Source organism: Symphalangus syndactylus, chromosome 10, assembly GCF_028878055.3.
Source record: "Symphalangus syndactylus isolate Jambi chromosome 10, NHGRI_mSymSyn1-v2.1_pri, whole genome shotgun sequence".
Taxonomy (NCBI): domain Eukaryota; kingdom Metazoa; phylum Chordata; class Mammalia; order Primates; family Hylobatidae; genus Symphalangus; species Symphalangus syndactylus.
Window position 1 is genome coordinate 73,641,221 of NC_072432.2, and position 19,586 is coordinate 73,660,806.

The following is a 19,586-nucleotide window of genomic DNA, read 5'->3' on the forward strand; positions in this document are numbered from 1 at the left end:
AGAATCAGGGATACCTTACGCAGAGTAAATTACCAGCATAGTTTATGCTTAAGCCATGAAGAAGTGACATTGAATTATTGATTTAAGAGTTCTGAAGAAAAACTGACAAATGGAATAATAACACGGATTTTCTGCTTTAAAATTTAGAGATTTTAAATATTTTATTTATTGATCAGGTTCAGTACTAAATCCTTCATAAAATCTAAAACCACATGTTAGTTATTTTTTACCAACATATTTTGTAAGGTTCTAACCCAGAATAAAGGCTAAGATTGAAAAGGCAAGTTATTACCTAGAGTTATATAAACCATCTCTCTTTGAGATTTGCTTACAAAAAGCCCCACGAATGTAACACAGTATTGATGTGTTTTAATATGGAGATGCTTGTCCAGTAACAAAAGTGTGTGGATCTGTGATTTTTGCATTCTGACTTTTATTTTTGTGTTAACATCTGCTCACGGAGATGCCAAGTTTGTGTGGGATTAGGGAGCCACATTATATTCCCAATTGAATTAATGGGTGTTATATTATCTCCTATTTTTTAAAAGTTGGCTTTAAAAATTCCATGATAATATCTATGTCACAGATTTGCCCAAAAGGGAATACTACTGTGGTTTCCTATGGGATATAGTAAATGCAAATAACATTTTAAACAGTCCTATATGAACAGATGGCCCAGCAGAGGGTTTTACTCTAGAGAGTCCTGCTTGATTCTATGTTGCACAGGGTAGGCTGAGATAATAACCATGGAAGCCGCAAATCTCCTTATACACATGGAGGAGATAAAGAATGTACAGCACATCAAGATTTGGAGACTTTGGAAGACAGCAGCTGTATCTGGCACCTACCAAATGGCATTTAGAAAGATTAAAATGATGGACTATGAAGAAAATGAAAGTTAATTATTGAGGGCCACCAAAGTAGTCAATACATTTTTCATAAGCATTCAACACAACAAGTTAGGTGAAAGGAACAAACTTTAGAGCATTAAATATGGCACTTTTAAGAAATTGGTTGCATGATGAATGTGAGTATTTGGAAATTATTTTATTCAGCTAATTCTTTTACTTAAAAGCATTTATAAAGTAAACCTCAGCAAGTATTTCCTGAATCTCAAGTCATTCCACGGTATTGTTTGAAATTTCTGGTTACTTGTCTTTCTTACACAAATGTGCATAACAATGATGCAGAATTAAAAATGTGGCAAATTATCACCATGTAGATTTTCAATGCTATCTTAGAGCATTGTCCAAAACACACGCCTAAAGTCATCTTCAGAGGAAGCCAAAAGGGTTTCTTTATTGTTTGACTGTCCCTTTGCTCCTCATCATGGTCCAGAGTCTGGAATATCAGGTGCTATCCTGAGGAATATTGATGATTTATGGATAATTCTTGTCTGATAGAAATGCTAATGATTTCTATTTGGTAGAAAATATAACTCCATATAAATATAGCTTTAATATCAATTGTGTATCTATATTTTACAATTCTACAATCTAATTTTAACATTCTTTTCTTTATTGACCATATATACTTTGGCCTCACACATGCTCTTTTGAGCTTTGCCATCCTGCTAGTTGTCTCTTCAGTGACTTAAACAAATTTTGACATGTGCTTCCTACATCTTGGTATGTACTTCACCAAAGCTTTGAAATGCCTATCCTGATGGCTCTGCCTGTGAAACTGAGAACAGAAACTCTGTTTTAGCTCTGTATACCTAACAACTCTATTGTAGCCAGCCTGGCACTTTCTAGGCTCTCAATAAATGCTTGTTCAAAGAATGCGTTAATAATGGTAAATGTATACACATAAACAAGAGAGCACTAATTATATATCTGTTCATAAATACGCTCACATATGTATGTGCGTACATATGTATATAATTTTGAAAAATTTGTTGATGTAGGTTTCTACTACCCAAGGTAAAATGGAAAGCAAGATACCTGTGCAGAAAACTATTCAGCACATGTGAGCAACGAATTAAAAGACAAATCCAAAGCCGTTGTATTTGGTCACCTCAGGAAAAGGCCTCTCCTAAAGATTGAAAGTCAAAAGGATAAGTTCTCCTGGTAACTACACACAAGGTCTCTTCTTTCGAGCCTTATCTGACAAAATGTAAAAGCCTCTAAAACATATCTTTCAGAATTTTAACACAAAGCTATTGAAAGTCCTACAATACACCTTTTGACTTGCTAAGAGAAGGTACTATGTATCATAATTTTACACTTTCTGTTAGTTCAGTTTAATTCATTTACCCAGGGAATCATGGGCATAATGCGGCTTAATCCTACCTGATATTGTCTTCAGAGTCCTGGGGAGGGAACAAGTGGGATGTAAAGAAATCTCTTTAGGGTAAAGAATGGAAAAGACCTATATGCGGACTGAAGGTGAGTATAAAGGAGACAGTAATTTAGGAAAAAATGACCTACTAGTTTATTATGCTAAGTACATTTTAAGAATAGGAAACATTTAATATTCAAAGCATCTCCAACTGTAATGAAAGAAATTTTGGCACAGAGAGTTGAGTAATTTGTTAAATATCAACAACTAATGTTGATTTTATCTTGATGCCTTTATTATAAACTGGGCACAGTTATTTTCCTTATTTTGTGTCTCCTACTTTTGGCTATAACGTTCCTGTTCCCCAGTATCTCCAAAAATTGTTTGACATCAACTCACTAATAGAAAATTGTGTATCAACAGTTTATTGTTATCTATGAGAAAATATGTCCTTCTTTATAGTATGGATTTAGGTTCTTGTAATTTCCAAAAAATAGTTTAGTCCAAGGAAACTTATTCTGTTGAAGTAGAGACAGTCTCATCTCCATAGTTTAAGAAGGTAGTTGGTAGAAAATGCAAAAGAAGCTTCTATTATCAGAGAAGAAGGAGAACTAAACGCTAAACATTCATACCTAAAATTTTTTTGATGACCACACAAAGTTGAAAAATTTCAAGTAATTGTAGAGTATACAGAAAGAATAGAAGTTGTAGAAAATAGCATATTCACTACTTATCCACAGTTCTTAAATAGGCTTCTAAAGCTAGTGACATGAATCAGAAAAGATATATTATTTCTAGTTTAAAATTTTCTATGAGAAATAAAATTTTTCATTTAGAATTATTAAAAGCTCCAGTTTCGGTTTATGTTCAGTTTGGGTGATGCATCAACTTCTGTTTTGTTTGTTTGTTTTAAGGTTTTAAGGATTTCTTTCCTGCTGGATAGCTTCCATTCATTTCCCTGCTCGGTCACTTCAACTTGGTTCTTTCTCTTGTGTGTTGCACATGGAATATGTCTGCTTGGATTTCTTCCTCGCTTATACCTCTAATTCAGCTTGACCCTTTTTCCAGACCCACTAAATTCTCTGGAAATGATGTAGTCTCTATCTATATTTTTAGAATCTCCATTCAAATTCTATTCTGCATATTCATGCATATATTCAGCAAACTATATTGTCTCTTTAAACCAATCTGTTAAACAATCTTTAAAACTATCTTGTGGTTAAGTAAAATTTGGAGATATTAAAGAACTTATTGAAGATTGCACAGATTGCGCAACTAGTCAAGTCAGTTTTCAAAATAGCTCTAATTCCACTATCTTAACACTTAAAAACTATAGTATACTTCCTTCTCTACCGCAATGCCTTTCTCCTTCTAGTCCTTTTACAGCTTAGAAAAAGTACAAGAAACAGAAACCCTTTTAATATTCTTGTTAGTTTGTGCTTTTAATTTTTCTTAAAGTCAATCAAATTGAACTACTCTCATCTTTGATTCTAATTAGTCACTTTCCCATATATTACCTCTTCTCAAGCCATAATCCTCACCAGTACATAGCAAAATCCAAACTTTGAAATGTTTGTATCATCTCATCTTCTGCTTCTGCGAAGGTGGTATAGACATATTTTTGACTATTCCTTCCAATGAATACTATGAAAAACATTATATATAACAGACACATAAGAAGACTCTGAAAGTTGGAGAGACGAAGGAAGACCAGCTAGGCACTACAGTATCAAGGAACAGTGTAACACACTTTCTAGGTTTTCTTTTTGCCTCAAATATTCCTGACTTGGGAGTGAAAAAGCCCCAAACTTGAAAATGACCTATTTACTTCAAAATATTACTTAAAGTGTCAAGGTAGGTAATACGCTCCCACAGTTTTATAAATGATATGTATGTAATTTGGTATTCTTGTGTTTGTTATCAGCAAATAATTAAATACAGTAAATGTTTAATCAATAAATGTGAAATGAGTGATAAAAATTAGTGATTAAACCAGTTTACCATATATACATTAAGGATATAAGAATAGCTTTTATTTTCATGTACTCATAATGGATATTCAGTAAGAAAGAAGCTGTTGAACAAAAGGTCATTATGGTAACTTTTTAATGAGTGATTTTGATAACATAATATATTTTCTTGATGCATTTTTTTCTCCATTGAAGTGGCCATTCACTTGAGAACTACAGTAATTAGAGTTCTTTTTAACTAAGTCTTGTTTTCTAAAAATGGATCACTTTCTTTCATTTTTTTGTTAATAATTTCTGACATACAACCTTTACTCAAAAGGAACTTCTTATAAATGAGCTCAGTGCTGTTTATTCTCTGACACTTATGTACTGCTCAAAAGTGCTTGTCAGAATTCAAGAGACATTTGACAAATGAGCCCTGTATGATTTTAGACTCTGAGGACATCTTATTTTTTGATGAATTCTCCACAGTGCTTAGAACAATGTGGATAAATTAATACTTCCTGACTGGTTGGACTTAGAAATTCCTCATTACAGAAATTTTCTGTACTATTAGTGAATATAAGTTTTTGAAAAAGAAATATTTATGAAATATACGATGTTTAAATGTTGAGGTGAATTACTCATTTTGAAGCGAGCATTAAATCAGTTCCACAGCTTTAATATTTTACATTTCTAATGCACTGTTTATGACATCGTAGTTCAAATCCAAAAGCTAGTAAGCTAGTGCTTTGTTATATACATTTAAACGAATTTCTCCAACTAAAATTTTTCATTTGTGAAAAAAATGTAGCCACATTCAGTACAAAGGGGTGTTATTTACAAATCTCCATCTGATTGCTAAAATGCTGATTTACAATGAGAAAAACAATAAAGAATTAACTGAAAAAAACACATTGTACCATTAAGTGCAAAGAGATCTAGATACACAGAATATAAGTTAAGATGAAGAACCAAATTATTCAATTTTTGGAAATATATATTCCATTTAGTGTTGTCTGGCAGTCCAGAAAAAAATGCATCATTACTTACTAAACTTTTAAATGCTGTGGAAAGTTATGTGCTGAAATACTGAAGAAAAAGTTTGCCATGCACAAGAAAAGCCTAAATATGTCACTGTAACTATTGTTAGAAAATAATTTAATCAACTTTCAGTTTTTAATATGAGAATTATTTACAATGGATTTTCCCCTGTCATTTTTTGCCCATTGATGTGAAATCAAAGAAAACAAACAAAAATGAATGTTAACCTAGACAAAGTATGGCCAGAAAAAATTTATTTCAATTCATTATTGGATTCCCAAATGAAATTATTTTTGTATCACTGAATTGGCATGTATAAAGTTAATTCTCTTTAATTTTAAAAATACATTTATTGAAATTAGTGAGTTAAATTCATTAGAAAGAAAGAAAATCACCTGTAAAATTCTTTGATGTTGACATAATAAGTAAGGTCAATTTTTCCATAATATGTAATAGTAAGAAATTCCCTGACTGTGTGCATCAATATTGACACTGTCTTTTGGGTTAGTGTAAATATCTGAAAAGTAACTGTATAAATGTTTACAAGAATGTTTTAGTTTAAAATGTTGAAAACTAAAAATATGTTATTTTATTTTTTCTTAATTTACAGTGACATCTCTTAGTTTACCCAGAGGCTTGAGAACAATATTTATTGTAAGATATTGAAAAGATAAAATTTATACAAGGTAAGAAGAGAGTATAGAGAAAAATAAGATTAGTGGGAAAAGACCTTTAGCACTTATGACACTATGAGTATGGTTTCCACATTCCTATTTTTTAAAGACAGTATATTCAGCCAAAATAATTGCTATCACTTGTGACTTCACACTATTTTAATTTTACAACCAGAAAATATCAAATGCATTGTGTTTGATAAATGCTATATATACACACACTCATACACACATATATTATTTAAAGAACTAATTATAAAAGTTTGAATTGATGAAGGGATGAGGTCAAGATATTTTTCTAAAACGAGGCTATTTACAAGGGTTTTACTCTGAAAAATGTTTACTTTAGATCTATAGTGTCCACATGGCAGCTGTTAGCAATATCTGAGTATTTAACTTTTACTTAATTACAACAAATAAAAAATTCATTTCCTCAATCTCACTAGCCATATTTCAAATGCTTGGTAGATGTATGTGACTAGTGAACAGTGCAGTTCCAGAGTTCAGATACAGGATATTTTATCACTGCAATAAATGCTACTGGAAAGCCTAGAACTAGAACTCTTAAACTAGGAATCACTTTTTAAAAGTTGTATCTATAAACAAAATGAGGTAAAACACTTATTATATAAAATAATATGCTATTGCAAATAATTTAAATACTTTATTACATATTATTTAAATACTCCTTTATGAAGAAGGTATTTAAATCATATGTATTTAGCACTTATTTATCAGACCATTGTACCCGTCTAGAGACACAATTTATATTTAGTTATTGAGTTTTAATAAAAAGTCTTCTCTTATCATCTTGTCCTCTCTAGCTATTCCACTCCATTCCAGAGAATGCAGATGGATCTTATACAATAAAGAGACATTTTTCTATGTAAAAACTCATCTTTGATTACTGCTGTTTTCTTATACCATATAAACTTACTGTTTGATTAATACTTCTAGTCTGAAGCAAAATCTTGGACAAGGATGTATGTGCCAACTCCAAAGTCCCAAAGAAGCACGAAGTAGATGAAAAACGTAAGGAAATAAGAATCACTTTTACACTTCTAGATATGAGTAACCAGAAAAATGTACATTAAAGGGATTTATTGCAACTAATTGGCTTATGTGATTGTAGGACCTTCTGGGCAAGTCTGAAATCCATAAGGAGACTAGAAGGCAGAGGAGACTGGAACTTCTGGGCACAAACTGATGTTCACAAGCATAACTTCTTATTCCACAAACTTTTAGCTTTGTTCTGCAGGCCTTTCAACTGACTCAGGGCCATCTGGATTATCTACAATAATCTCCCTTACTTATCATTAATTGATTATGGACTTTAATTGCATTTACAAAATACCTTCACAGAAACATCTAAATTCCTTTCTTATTGGATGACTGGGAACTCGAATCTAACCAAGATGACCTATAAGACTGATTATCACAGTGGAGAATACAATTAATTGCTGCTAGATTTTAAAAGATAACTTACAGGGAAAAAAGGTGTTTTATAAGTTAACAAATATTCTAGGCCCATCATGACCTTTAACCAATGGGTTGACACAATAGAATATGTTTCGTGAAATGACTTGAAGTGAAACATTATAGAATTCTTCATATTCTTCAGGAAAACTTTTCTATCTCTTTAACAAATATTATACAATTTCAAATAATACATTTTCTATACATATGAATTGGTTGTAAATATAAGAAATGCAAATTTATTGTTTATATAGGTAGGGCACATTGCTTTATATCTCATTTCAAAATTCCCATCTTTCCTTAAAGTAAATTAAAGAAAACATAATGTATATTTTTAAATGCTTTGGTAGAAATTTAAAAACAGTTTAGGATGTCTTGTTTATCACCAGAAAGTTTTTATCTATTTTTTATATAGCTTGGCTAAAACATACACACAACGGACCTTCAGTTGCACATCAAGACATGAGAAATCTGGGAACACAATCCAGAATTCTTATTTCATCCATTTTCTTTTGTTTCTGCAAAATGAAATTGTTTCATAGAGATGGATATTCTGATTATTCCTTTATGCACTGAACTGCCATTTTTAACCAATGTTCCCATTTCATTGCAGTCCTGATTCTAATCCTTTGTTTCTTTAAAAGAAGCTCAAAGAGAATGAAAAGAGAATAAAATTCAATGTTCATTATCTATAACTATTACCATTTAAAATTAAATATTGCATTTGTTCTAAGATACCTAATGTTCTTTATAAAATGTCTCAAAGATACAGGCATTTGTTGTCAATTACCTCTCCGAATATAGAGAAAAAATATACTGTTGTAAAAACAGAAACAAAAAGATCAATATATATATAAGAACAATATGAATTATTCTGAATAAATAAGGAAAAGCTAAGGTCATAAGATTTAGTCTAGGGAGGTAAAGCTGATTTGTCATTCCAGGATGAAAACAAACAAAACAGCTACTGTTTTTTGTTTGTTTGGTTGGTTGGTTGGTTTTGTTGTTTTGGGTGGTGGGGTGGTTGTGGTTTTTTTTTTTTTTTTTTTTTTAACAGCCTCTCACTTTCAAGATAAGAGTTTGACTTCAAAAACAAGAGTGTTTTGCATTTATAACAATATACTGGGAATCTTACAATTGTGCCCAATTTATTTTTAAGTTTTTCATAAATTTGGAGGGATTTATTTTCTCAAAAACAATGTTTGAGCAACATACTTGTTCAATGCCTGCTTAATCTCACCGCTAAATGGAATACACCTAACCAATACACATTCTATAACATCAAAAAGAGCTCAGCCTGGTAACACAGACTGAAAATTCATGTATAATTCAATAGAACAACCAAAAAAATAGAATGCTTCTATTAAAGCCAATAAAAAAGTCGTTATAATTTTAGGGGTATGAATGGGTGAGTTGGCAATGAAACAGACTTTTATTGGAAATGTTGTTCAAGTTGAGTCTTAAAATTTAAAGAAAAGTATAAAGCATGTAACAAAACAAAAGTGAGAAGGAGACACAGTTGGGGAGGAGAGAGTTTCTGTTATAGGGAAAAGTGTGTACAAAAGCCCATGCTCAAGGGAAAGCACAGTCTGTTTAGCAAAAGGAGACATTTCATTGAATAGAACTTAGAATTTAGAGGAGCAGAAACTGGCATACCTTAGTAGCAAATAAGGTTGTGAATTATTTTGCATGATACAACAGATGATTTACACTTTTACATTAAATACGATTTGTTAAACCTCCAATGCTTGTGGGACATCTATTCATATTTTGGGCTCTCAGATCATGTACCTCCTCACCTCTAATAATCTTTTAATCTGCTTAACTGCAATAACACGTCCTCGGAACCTTAATCTAGACCATGCAAACCCAACTGAATCATCTCTGAAATTCAACTTCAAGCTTTTTGGTCTCTGTGAAACCACCTAGTTTATAGATCATTTGCTCTATTATACCCAATTAATAAAAATATATTTTGATTTTATTTAGCTGTCCAATCCATTAATCCGGATACCTTCTCTCTTTTAAGTCAACTTTCTCCTTATGCAGCTTAGATTCATTTGGACAGTATTATAATCACACCCTACTAAATAAGAATGGTAAATAGACCTTCTCCTATCTTTATATTAGCTTGTTATATATTTTACGTTATAATAACAACACTCAAATCACTCTCCTTGTTAGCTCACCTTCTTGGCTAAAATTATAATAAAGAGGCTAAAGCTTAAAATGTTATTCCTTGTGATTTTTACATTTTTGTCACAGGTACTTTGGGGCTTCTGATCCATATCTTTACTCTGAGATTCAAGCTAACATGGAGAATGGAAAATTATGCTCTGGCTTTTAGAGCTTTACACAGAAGTAACATATATCAAATTTGCTTATAAATCTGGAGAAAGTAAAAACAAGTCACATAATGATACTTATTTTCAAATGGTGGAGAAGTACAATTTTATTAGATACCTGGAGAAGAGAATAATTGTGGTATTTATATATTAATAGCTCTAACTATGAACAACCCTGACCAAATCTAGCCTTCCTTGCTTAAACCCAGATAGCTGCCTATTTGTTTTCACCTTAACAGGTGAAAATTTTTAGAAAAACAAACATAAAAGCCTGCTAAAAATACTCACTTTTCTCACTTAACATCCATGATGACAAATAATAAATGAACACTGAAAATTGCCCAGTAATCCTGCTATACTTTCCTAAAATGTGTAGTACCCTGCTGTGCAAAGTAAATATTTCACACTCTTATTACTCTTCAAAGCACACCTTTTCCTACGTGACTGATGATGACACTGTTCTATACCGAGAAATCATAAACACTCATTCAGGAACTACTTAATATTCCTATGTCATTACTGACCATTTATATCCTTCCCTCCCATTACAATGAATGACTCAGGTATGTATCTGTCAATACCCAAACCTGCCATCTGTGTCATGGATCCTATGCCTCAAGCGGTATAAAAAGATTCTCTTCTCCATTTTTTTCTCTACCTCCTTTCTAACTGTGTTTCTTACTCTCCGAGACTATCCCCAAAATATCATAACAGTATAGTTGATCCCATATTTAAATAATAATATTTTAAAAAGCAGAATTAGGAAAATGACTTCTGCAAGAAAGTATAATAGGACTTTCTAGTGCTTGTCCCAAAAAATATCAGTTGGAACAACCATCTGCACATGAAAATATTTTTACAAGAGCCATAAAGATGAGAGATTGCAGCACCTGGTGGAGCACAGAAAACACACACACACATACACACACGCACACACAAACACACACACACACACACACGCACACACAAACACACACACACAAACATACGCACACAAACACACACACACCCACTAACACACACACTGAAAGAGGTCAGAAGGATCACATCACGTTACTCATGTCACTCTTCTCCTAAGCCTGCACAGCACAACACAGAGACACACCTTCTGTTTGGGAGAAGCAGAAAGAAGGAAGCAACTACCCAACTTCATCAGAGACCCTGGTACCTGACCTGCGACAGTAAACTCTGGCATCAAGCCAGTCCCCACAAACCCAGCATCTGCAGACCCAGGCTTTGAGCTAGCCTGAGTGACCTCAGGCACCAGATTCACCCCAGAGCCAGGTGGCAGAAGAGCAACCATGGACTCAGGTTCCAGGCTGGACCCCGTGGACCCAGGTTCCAGGCCTCCCAGTCCCAGGCTGCCACCAGTGTTCTCAAGCACCAGGCTGATACCCATGGACTCAGGCTCCTGGTCCACCCTAGTTCCAATTGCTAAGCCAGCACCCAGGAACCCAGGCTCTGGGAAGGCATTCGTGGATGCAGATTCCAGGCCTGCCCCAGTGCCAGGGCAGCCCTTGTAGCCCCAGGATTCAGATGGGCCATTGAAGAACCAGGCTCCAAGATTGCTCCTATAACCTGTGTCTCCAGGCTGGCTCCTACAGCTACAGGAAGTAGGCCCACACCTGCAGTTCCAGGCACCAGGCCAGCCTACCTGAGGACATCAGCAGCAAGCCCACCAACAGACTCTGCCAGCCAAACTTCCCAGGATGTCTGGATGGATTGAATAAGCAAGGGTTTTTCCTGCTGAAGTCAGAGCATACCAGTACAAAAAAATACATATCAAATTACAAAGGAAGACATCAGGAGAGGGAGGAAGGAACTAAGAAACTACGGGAGAGTAAGAAAACATTTTTTTTGAGTTGCCACATTAAGTCATTATCTACCAATAGTTAATGTAAATGTAAATTGATTAATTTCTCCAGTCAAAAGACATAATACGGCAGAATTAGTATCAAAATTGCCCAACTATATCCTGCCCACAAGAGACTCATTTCACTTTTATGGACACAGTAAAAGTAAAGGGATAGAAAATATATATTTCATGCAAATGATAACCAAAAGAGAGCAGGAAATGTGGGAGCTATACTGCCATCAGTCAAAAAATACTTTGAGTCAAACACTGTAAAATGAGACTAAGATGGTCACTATATAATCATAAAGGGGTCAATTTATCACAAGGATATAACAATTGTAAATGTATATGCACCTAACATCAGAGTACCTAAATATATAAGGCCATTTTGAATATATCCAAAGGGATACATAGGTACCTGTACAATAATAGTAAGGGACTTCAAAACCACACTTTCATCAATAAATAGATCACGCAGACATAAAATCAATAAGGAAACAGTGGACTTCAGCCATACTGTATACTGAATAGACGTAACAGACATAGGCAAAACATTTCATCCAACAGCATCAGAATTCACATTCTTCTCAAGTGCGCATGAAGCATTTTCCATGATAGATCATATATTAGGCTACAAAACAAGTCTTAACAAATTTAGAAAGGTACATTATATCAAATATATTTACAGACCACAACTGTAGGAAACTAGAGATTACTAACAGGAGGAAATTTGGAAAATTTACGAATACGTGGAAATCGAGCAACATGCCCCTGAACAACCAATGGATTAAAAAAGAAATCAAAAGATAAATTTAAAAATATAGTGATATAAACAAATAAAAATACAAATACCAAAACTTAAGAGATACCACAAAAGCAATTCTAAGAGAAAAGTTTATAGTGATATATGTCTACATTAAAAAAAAAAATCTCAAATAAATAGCCTTATTTTACACCTTAAGGACCTAGAAAAAGAAGAAAAAATTAAAGCCAAAGTTAGAAAGAATAAAATAATAATGATAAGGAGGAAATTAGTAGAATCTAGGAAAACTATATTAAAAATGAATGATATGGTCAAATATTTGTCACATTTCAACCCAAATTTATATGTTAAAATCCTAATAGTCTAAGTGAAGATGTTAGGAGGTGGGATCTTTCGAGAGGTGGTTAGCTCCTGAAGGCAGAGTCCTCATGAATGGATTAGCTCTCTTATCACATAGGCCCAAAGGAGTTCCCTCACCCTTTCCACCATGCGAGGACACAGACAATGCCATCTATGAACTAGGAAGTGTGTCTTCACCAGTTACTGAATCTACCATTCATCTTCAATTCCTCAGCCTCTAGTATTCTAAGAAAGACATTTTTGTTGTTTATAAGACACCCAGTATGTGATATTTTATCATAGAAGTTTATATAAACTAAAATTTTGAAAACTGGTACTGAGTAGGGAGAGATGCTACTACAACAAATACCTACAATGTGGAAGTGACTTAGCAACTGGGTAATGGAAAGAAGCTGGAAGAGTTGTGAGGTGCATGTAGAAAAAGTCTACATTGTCATTAATAGATACTAAAGGGTGATTCTGGTGTGGGCTCGTAAGAATTAAAAAGGTGTCAAGAAAACCTCAGTCTTCTTAGAGACTATGTAAGTAGTTGTGAACAGAATGTTTGTAGAAATATAGTGAGGTCTCAAATGGAAATGAAGAACATACCATTGAGAACTGGAGAAAATGTGATCCTTTTCACAAAAGGGCAAAGAATGGGCTGAATTATGCTAATGTCCTAGTGCTCTTTGGAAGGTAGAACATAATAATAATAAAATATCAGCATATTTGGCTGAAGAAATGTCTAAACAAAGGTATGAAGGTGTGGTCTGGCTTCTCCTGAATGCTTATAGTAAAATATAAGAAGAGAGAAACAATTTAAAGACAGAATTTATACTCAAAATGGAAGCAGAACTGAAAGATTTAAAAATTCTCAACTTGTCTATACTGAAAAAAAATGAAAACACATTTGGATGAGAACATTAAGTATGTGTCCAAGAAACTGTTTAATAAAGAAATTAGCATGGCCAGATGGTATTCATCAAGGTAATGGAAAGATGACGCCAAGGCTTATTGGTGATTACTTAGGCTGCTGCTACAATCACAGCCTCAGAATGTCAGAGTCTGAGGAATGAACAATTTCAAATGAGGTATCACAAGTTCCTGTCAGACATAGGCACTTGCTGCCCAGCACCGACACAAAGCACTGTTACACAAATTCTGGCAGTAAACTTTTTGGCTGAGGTGTGGTTCTAATGAGTCCAGGTATGGTGTGGGCCATGTTGCCTTCCTCTTCACATGGCACATGCGATAAACCTTGGTGGCAATGCAGAATACTCAAGCTTTGGAGGTGTGCCTTCCTCCACTTAGATTTTGAAAGATGATGCGGCCCTAAGCCTCATACCAATGACTTGTGCTGAATGTTACTATGATAGAGAGCCACTGCAGAGTCTTCCACAGAACAACGCCTAGAAAAATTAAGGGGACAGGGCTGCATTCAAGACGCTAGACCCGTAGAGCCACATGCGTGTGGCTCCAGCTTTGGAGAGCTACAGGTGTGCTACTCCAACCAGTGAGAGCCGCAGAATGGACTGTCCCCATCAAAGCCACAGTGGCAGGGTTGCCCAGAGCCTTGGGGGAACCAACCACTGTCTCAAAGTTGCCCAGAAGGTGAAATATTGAGTCAAACATGATTATTCTCAAGGCTTAAGATTAAATATTTTTTTCCCCTGTTGGGTTAAGGACTCATTTGGGACTTATTACTTGTTTATTTTTTCCTAGTTCTTTCTTTTGGAATTGAAAGGTCCATTCTGGGCCTGTCCTATCATTGTATTTTGGAAGAACATAACTTGTTTGACTTCACAGATTCACAACTGGAGAGCAGTTTGCCTCAGGATGAATTGTACCTTGAGTCTCACTCATGTCTGATTTAGATGATATTTAGAGGACACTTTAAACATAATGTTGGGACAAATTAAAACTTTTGGAGCTATTGGGATACAGTTAATGTATTTTATATGGGAGAAGGAGATGAGTTTTGTGAGGCAACGGCAGAATGCTGTGGTCTAAATATTTGTATCTCCATCAAAATTCATAGGTTAAAATCATATCACCAATGTGATGGTACCAGGAGGCAGGGCCTATGCCAAGTGATTAGGTCATAAGGGAAGAGCCTTCATGAATGAGATTAATGTACTCGAAAAGAAACCCCATATAATTGCCTTGCCACTGCCAACCTATGAGAACACAGCAAGAAGACATCATCTATGAACCAGAAAGTGGGCCCCCACCAGACACTGCATCTGTTGACACCTTGTTCTTGGACTTCCCAGCCTCTAGAATAGTGAGAAATAAATTTATCTTATTTATTTATTTATTTATTATTATTTTTTTTGAGATGGAGTCTTGCTCTGTCACCCAGGCTGGAGTGCAGTGGCGCAATCTCAGCTCACTGCAAGCTCTGCCTCCTGGGTTCACGCTATTCTCCTGCCTCAGCCTCCCCAGTAGCTGGGAATACAGGTGCCTGCCACTACACCTGGCTAATGTTTTGTATTTTTTAGTAGAGACAGGGTTTCACCGTGTTAGCCAGGATGGTCTCGATCTCCTGACCTCATGATCCGCCCACCTCGGCCTCCCAAATTTCTGGGATTCCAGGTGTGAGCCACCATGCCCGGTCGATCTTATTTATAAATTACCCAGTCTATGGTATTTTGCAATAGCAGTCCAAATGGACAAACATACCACATTTATATAAGCATTTACATACTGAAGGATACAAATTATATAGTCATCTCAATAGATACAGAGAAAGCCTTAGACAAAGTTCAACATTCTTTCATGATGAATACTCTTCATGAACTAACTATAGGAGGAATTTACTTCTGCATAAAAAAGTCATATATGACAGGTCCACATCTAACATCATACTCAATGGTGAAATCCTGAAATATTTTCCTCTAAGATGAGGAACAAGACAAGAATGCCCACTCTCACCACTGTAATTCAATATAACCCTACTGCCATCACCTTGGGATTAATATTTCAACATGTGAATATATGAATTTTGGGCAGACATAATCAAACCATATCAAATGACTAAAGAAAATGTGAGACGTATACACACACATGAAATATCATTAAGCCACAAGATATTAAAAAATCCGATCATTTGAAACAACATGGATGAACCTGAAGGACATTACGCTAAATGAAATAGACCATACACAGTAAAACAAATACTGCATGGTCTCACCTATACATAGAATCAAAAAATGTTGAACTCAAAGAAGCAGTTAGTAAAATAGTTCCTAGAGAGTGGGTGGGGGTGAAATAGAGAGATGTTGCTCAAAGCGTACAAAGTTCAATTATGCAGGAGGAATACATTTTGGAGACCTAAAGTACAGGATGGTGACTATAGTTAATAATCTTGTATTGTATATATTTTTTCTGACTGGAATCTCATCCTATGAGATTAGTCCCATGACACTCATATGACTAAATCCTTCTCAAAATACTACCTTTCTAGACAAGTTTTCCTCGTTGCCTTATCAAAATAGCCCTCACGGTAATGTTACAGCTGATTTTGTGATTTATTTTTCATAACCCTTATAACTATTTTAAATTAATTTTATTTTCATTTACTTATCAGTGCACTGTCTTTTTATTAGAATGTAAGCACCATTAAACAGAGGCTTGCATGCGTGGTTTTTGATGGCATCTCCAATATCTAGAACTCCAGAATGTAGGCACTGGATAAACTGTGGCTCATGAAATGAAAGAGTTCTAACATTGAAGAGAGTAATCGAAGCTGGGGATAAAATATTTAAAATATATTTGGGAATATATAACTCTTCTTTGTTAGTTTTTAGGCATGCATTTTCATTCATGCTAATTAATTAGAGTGTTTTTAATGGCCTCATTTCGCTAACTTCAAGCTAGTTCCATTTCTGGCTCAGAAAAAATAAATGCATAAGTAAACTCTTTAATCAAAATACCGATATATTTGTTTCTTAATATGGAAATATTATATATGTATCCATTTTTGTGAAACCACCTATATATACATATTTATGTCTACATATATAATTATTACAGATGAATTTATTACTAAAGTATATTTTTTATTAAGTGACAAGTGATTTAATTTTTCCTCCATGAACAAGAATGGGGACAGGAGGAGAAAGAGAAAGGAGAGGAAGAACAAATGCACTGGCAGCAATGATGTCTGTATTGAAATTAGCAATGATGAGTGTGGAGTGAAAAAAGGAAATCCATTCTCTCTCCATGTCCTTATCTCCCATAGTCTGGACAGCCAAAATAAACTGATGAAATTGAATCTATGATTTAGTGTAATCAAATCTGTTTCATCATTTTCATCTTTCTCCCTTTTGTATCTTAGAAATAAATTAGTAATAAACCAGAGTATCCTCTGAATTGGGTACATCTAATATGCCTGGAAGTAGCCATGCCAGAATGCATATTAGTTGAGTGGCTCCTTCTTTGTAATAAAGCTGTCAGGACTGACATCCTCAGAATTCATGGTGTCCTCCTTCCTCCTTGAACAGGGTGAGGGGATTATGCAGATGAGTCACAACACTGTGTCTGCCTAGAAAACCTCCTCTTGTGTGCTTGGCATACTCTGAAATTCCTTTCTATACCGCTGAATGCCCACAGCTCAGAACTGTGTCTAGGGGATAAGCACCTTAACAAAGCTGTTTAGCAGCTCCACTAAATGGTTCTGGCAGTCATACACTTTGGAGTGGATGGGAGAAATCTTCCTCTCCCACTTAGTTCTATTTAACCTCATTCAACCCACACTCTCTCTCTGCTCCTTCCTTAAGTCTGTTTTGTCTCTTACTCCACGTCTCTCTCCTAACCAGTTGAAATTTTTGTTTTTATTATATACAAACATTAAGATACATTCTTAGAGTTCCTTTCCTTAAAGTGAGAATTATCTTTTCTAGTGTGACTAGCTCAGAGTAAGCAGAGAAGAAAGAGACTGGGAATAAGAAGTGAGCTAGTCATAGTCAATTTCCTGTCACCAAAAGCCTTTTGGACTGTGGTTCAAAGTTTAGGTTTTATTCGGAGAGTGATGGAAAATCTCTAAAAAATTTTAAACAGACAAAATTCACAATTTGATTTATATTTAAGATAGCAAATTTTGGTTACAGTTCATAAAGAATAATCTATACTGGGAAGAAGGTGAGATACGAAGCAGGGAGTTCAGGTAGAATGCTATTGCAGAAGTCCAATATAATAAAACCATGGCTTGATCTACTACTTTTTTTGCCAATTTGTCTTGCTTTTTCTTATTTTCAAACAGTTAAATGTCTTATGAATGTGTCTGTTTTCTTTCTTTCCTTTTTCAGAGGACAAGCTACCATGAGTGGTTATTAAATTCACTCTTCTCTATTTTCCCATTATTTTGCTGTTGATATTGCAGAGATTCAGGTATATTTTCAGAGGTTTATCTAGGTTAGAGCTCAGTAGAGTACTTATATTTACAATTCCTTCAGCATCTTTTAGAAAATGTAGAGTCTTACAAACTAAATCTGGAAGGAAAGAAGAAATTCATCGGTTTCAAGGTGGTTCTCAACTATTCCCCAAAGAAAAAACAGACATTGGATTCATTCTACTGAGTCTAAATTTGTGTTTAATCCTTATTTTACTTTAGAGTTAACCATTCTAAATTTCCCTCTAGCAGCAGCCTGTAAAAAGTGCAGTGAAACCTTTAGAAATTTATCTGTAGTCATTTTTTCCAAACGAGTCCTTTTTATTGACATTTCTGGTAACTTATTTTTTCTAACTGGCAATCAAATGTCTATGAAAACATAATTCTGTATGTATGTTCTTCAGCATATTATTTTTTACATTTTTGGAAATAGCATATCAAACACACACTCATATAAATTTGTTCCAAGACTTTCAGTACAAAATAGCTAAATTTAACATTTTGAAAAATTATGAGCTAATAAATACTTGAATTGTCAGTAACCAGAATATATGAATAACCTTTTGTTTCATATAAAGGAATTGCAGCTTTTTAAAATTTTCTTTTTGATAAAGACTTTTAGATATGGAGTCATGCACCATAAATTGATCTAATCATCTGTAATCTCTGTTTAAGACCAATAAATTAAGTCATGGACTTATATTTTAAGGATATTATATTGCACAAAAAAAACCGTTCTTTCTTTCTAGGTCAAAATTGTTTATTGCCAATTTTATTTTATTCAAACTATACTTATATTGGCAGATGATGAACTTATTCATATACATCTATACAAAACATCTTTAACAGGCCAATATAAAATTTTATGTTAGTTGGTAAAAACTATCCAATAAAAGATGCTTCAGGGTGGATATGAACATTCTATTGGCTTATATAATACCCATCACTGTAATGATAAATGTGTCCTTATATCTAAGAATAATATTCCCAACTCCAAATATCTCTTAAATCTTAGAATCAGTATGTTTTAGCCTTTTTTATTTTATTATCTTTCCCTTTCACATAAATTCAGCTACTACTCTCCACTATGTGTCTGTCATTACCCCTTTGTGTCTTCCCAAGCACCAAATCATGTATTTTTTTTCATCTTTCTAGAGTTTCTAGATATTTTAACATATGCAGAATAACCTTTGTTTTCTTCCCACCACACTTTATAGCATTTTTCATTTAAGTCTTACATGGTGACATCACCATGCACGTAATAGGAAGAGCACTAATCTTGACATCAACCTTTAGATTCAACATTTCTAGACTTTTACTTTTATTAAATCAACCAGCTATGCTAATTATACCTCTGAAATGCTCCTCAATTGCTGCCTCTCTCTTTTACTAACAATGTTGCCTCAGTTAAGACTCTTGTCATGCCTGTTTAGATTGTTGCAAAGGACACTTAATGGTTTTCCCTGAAA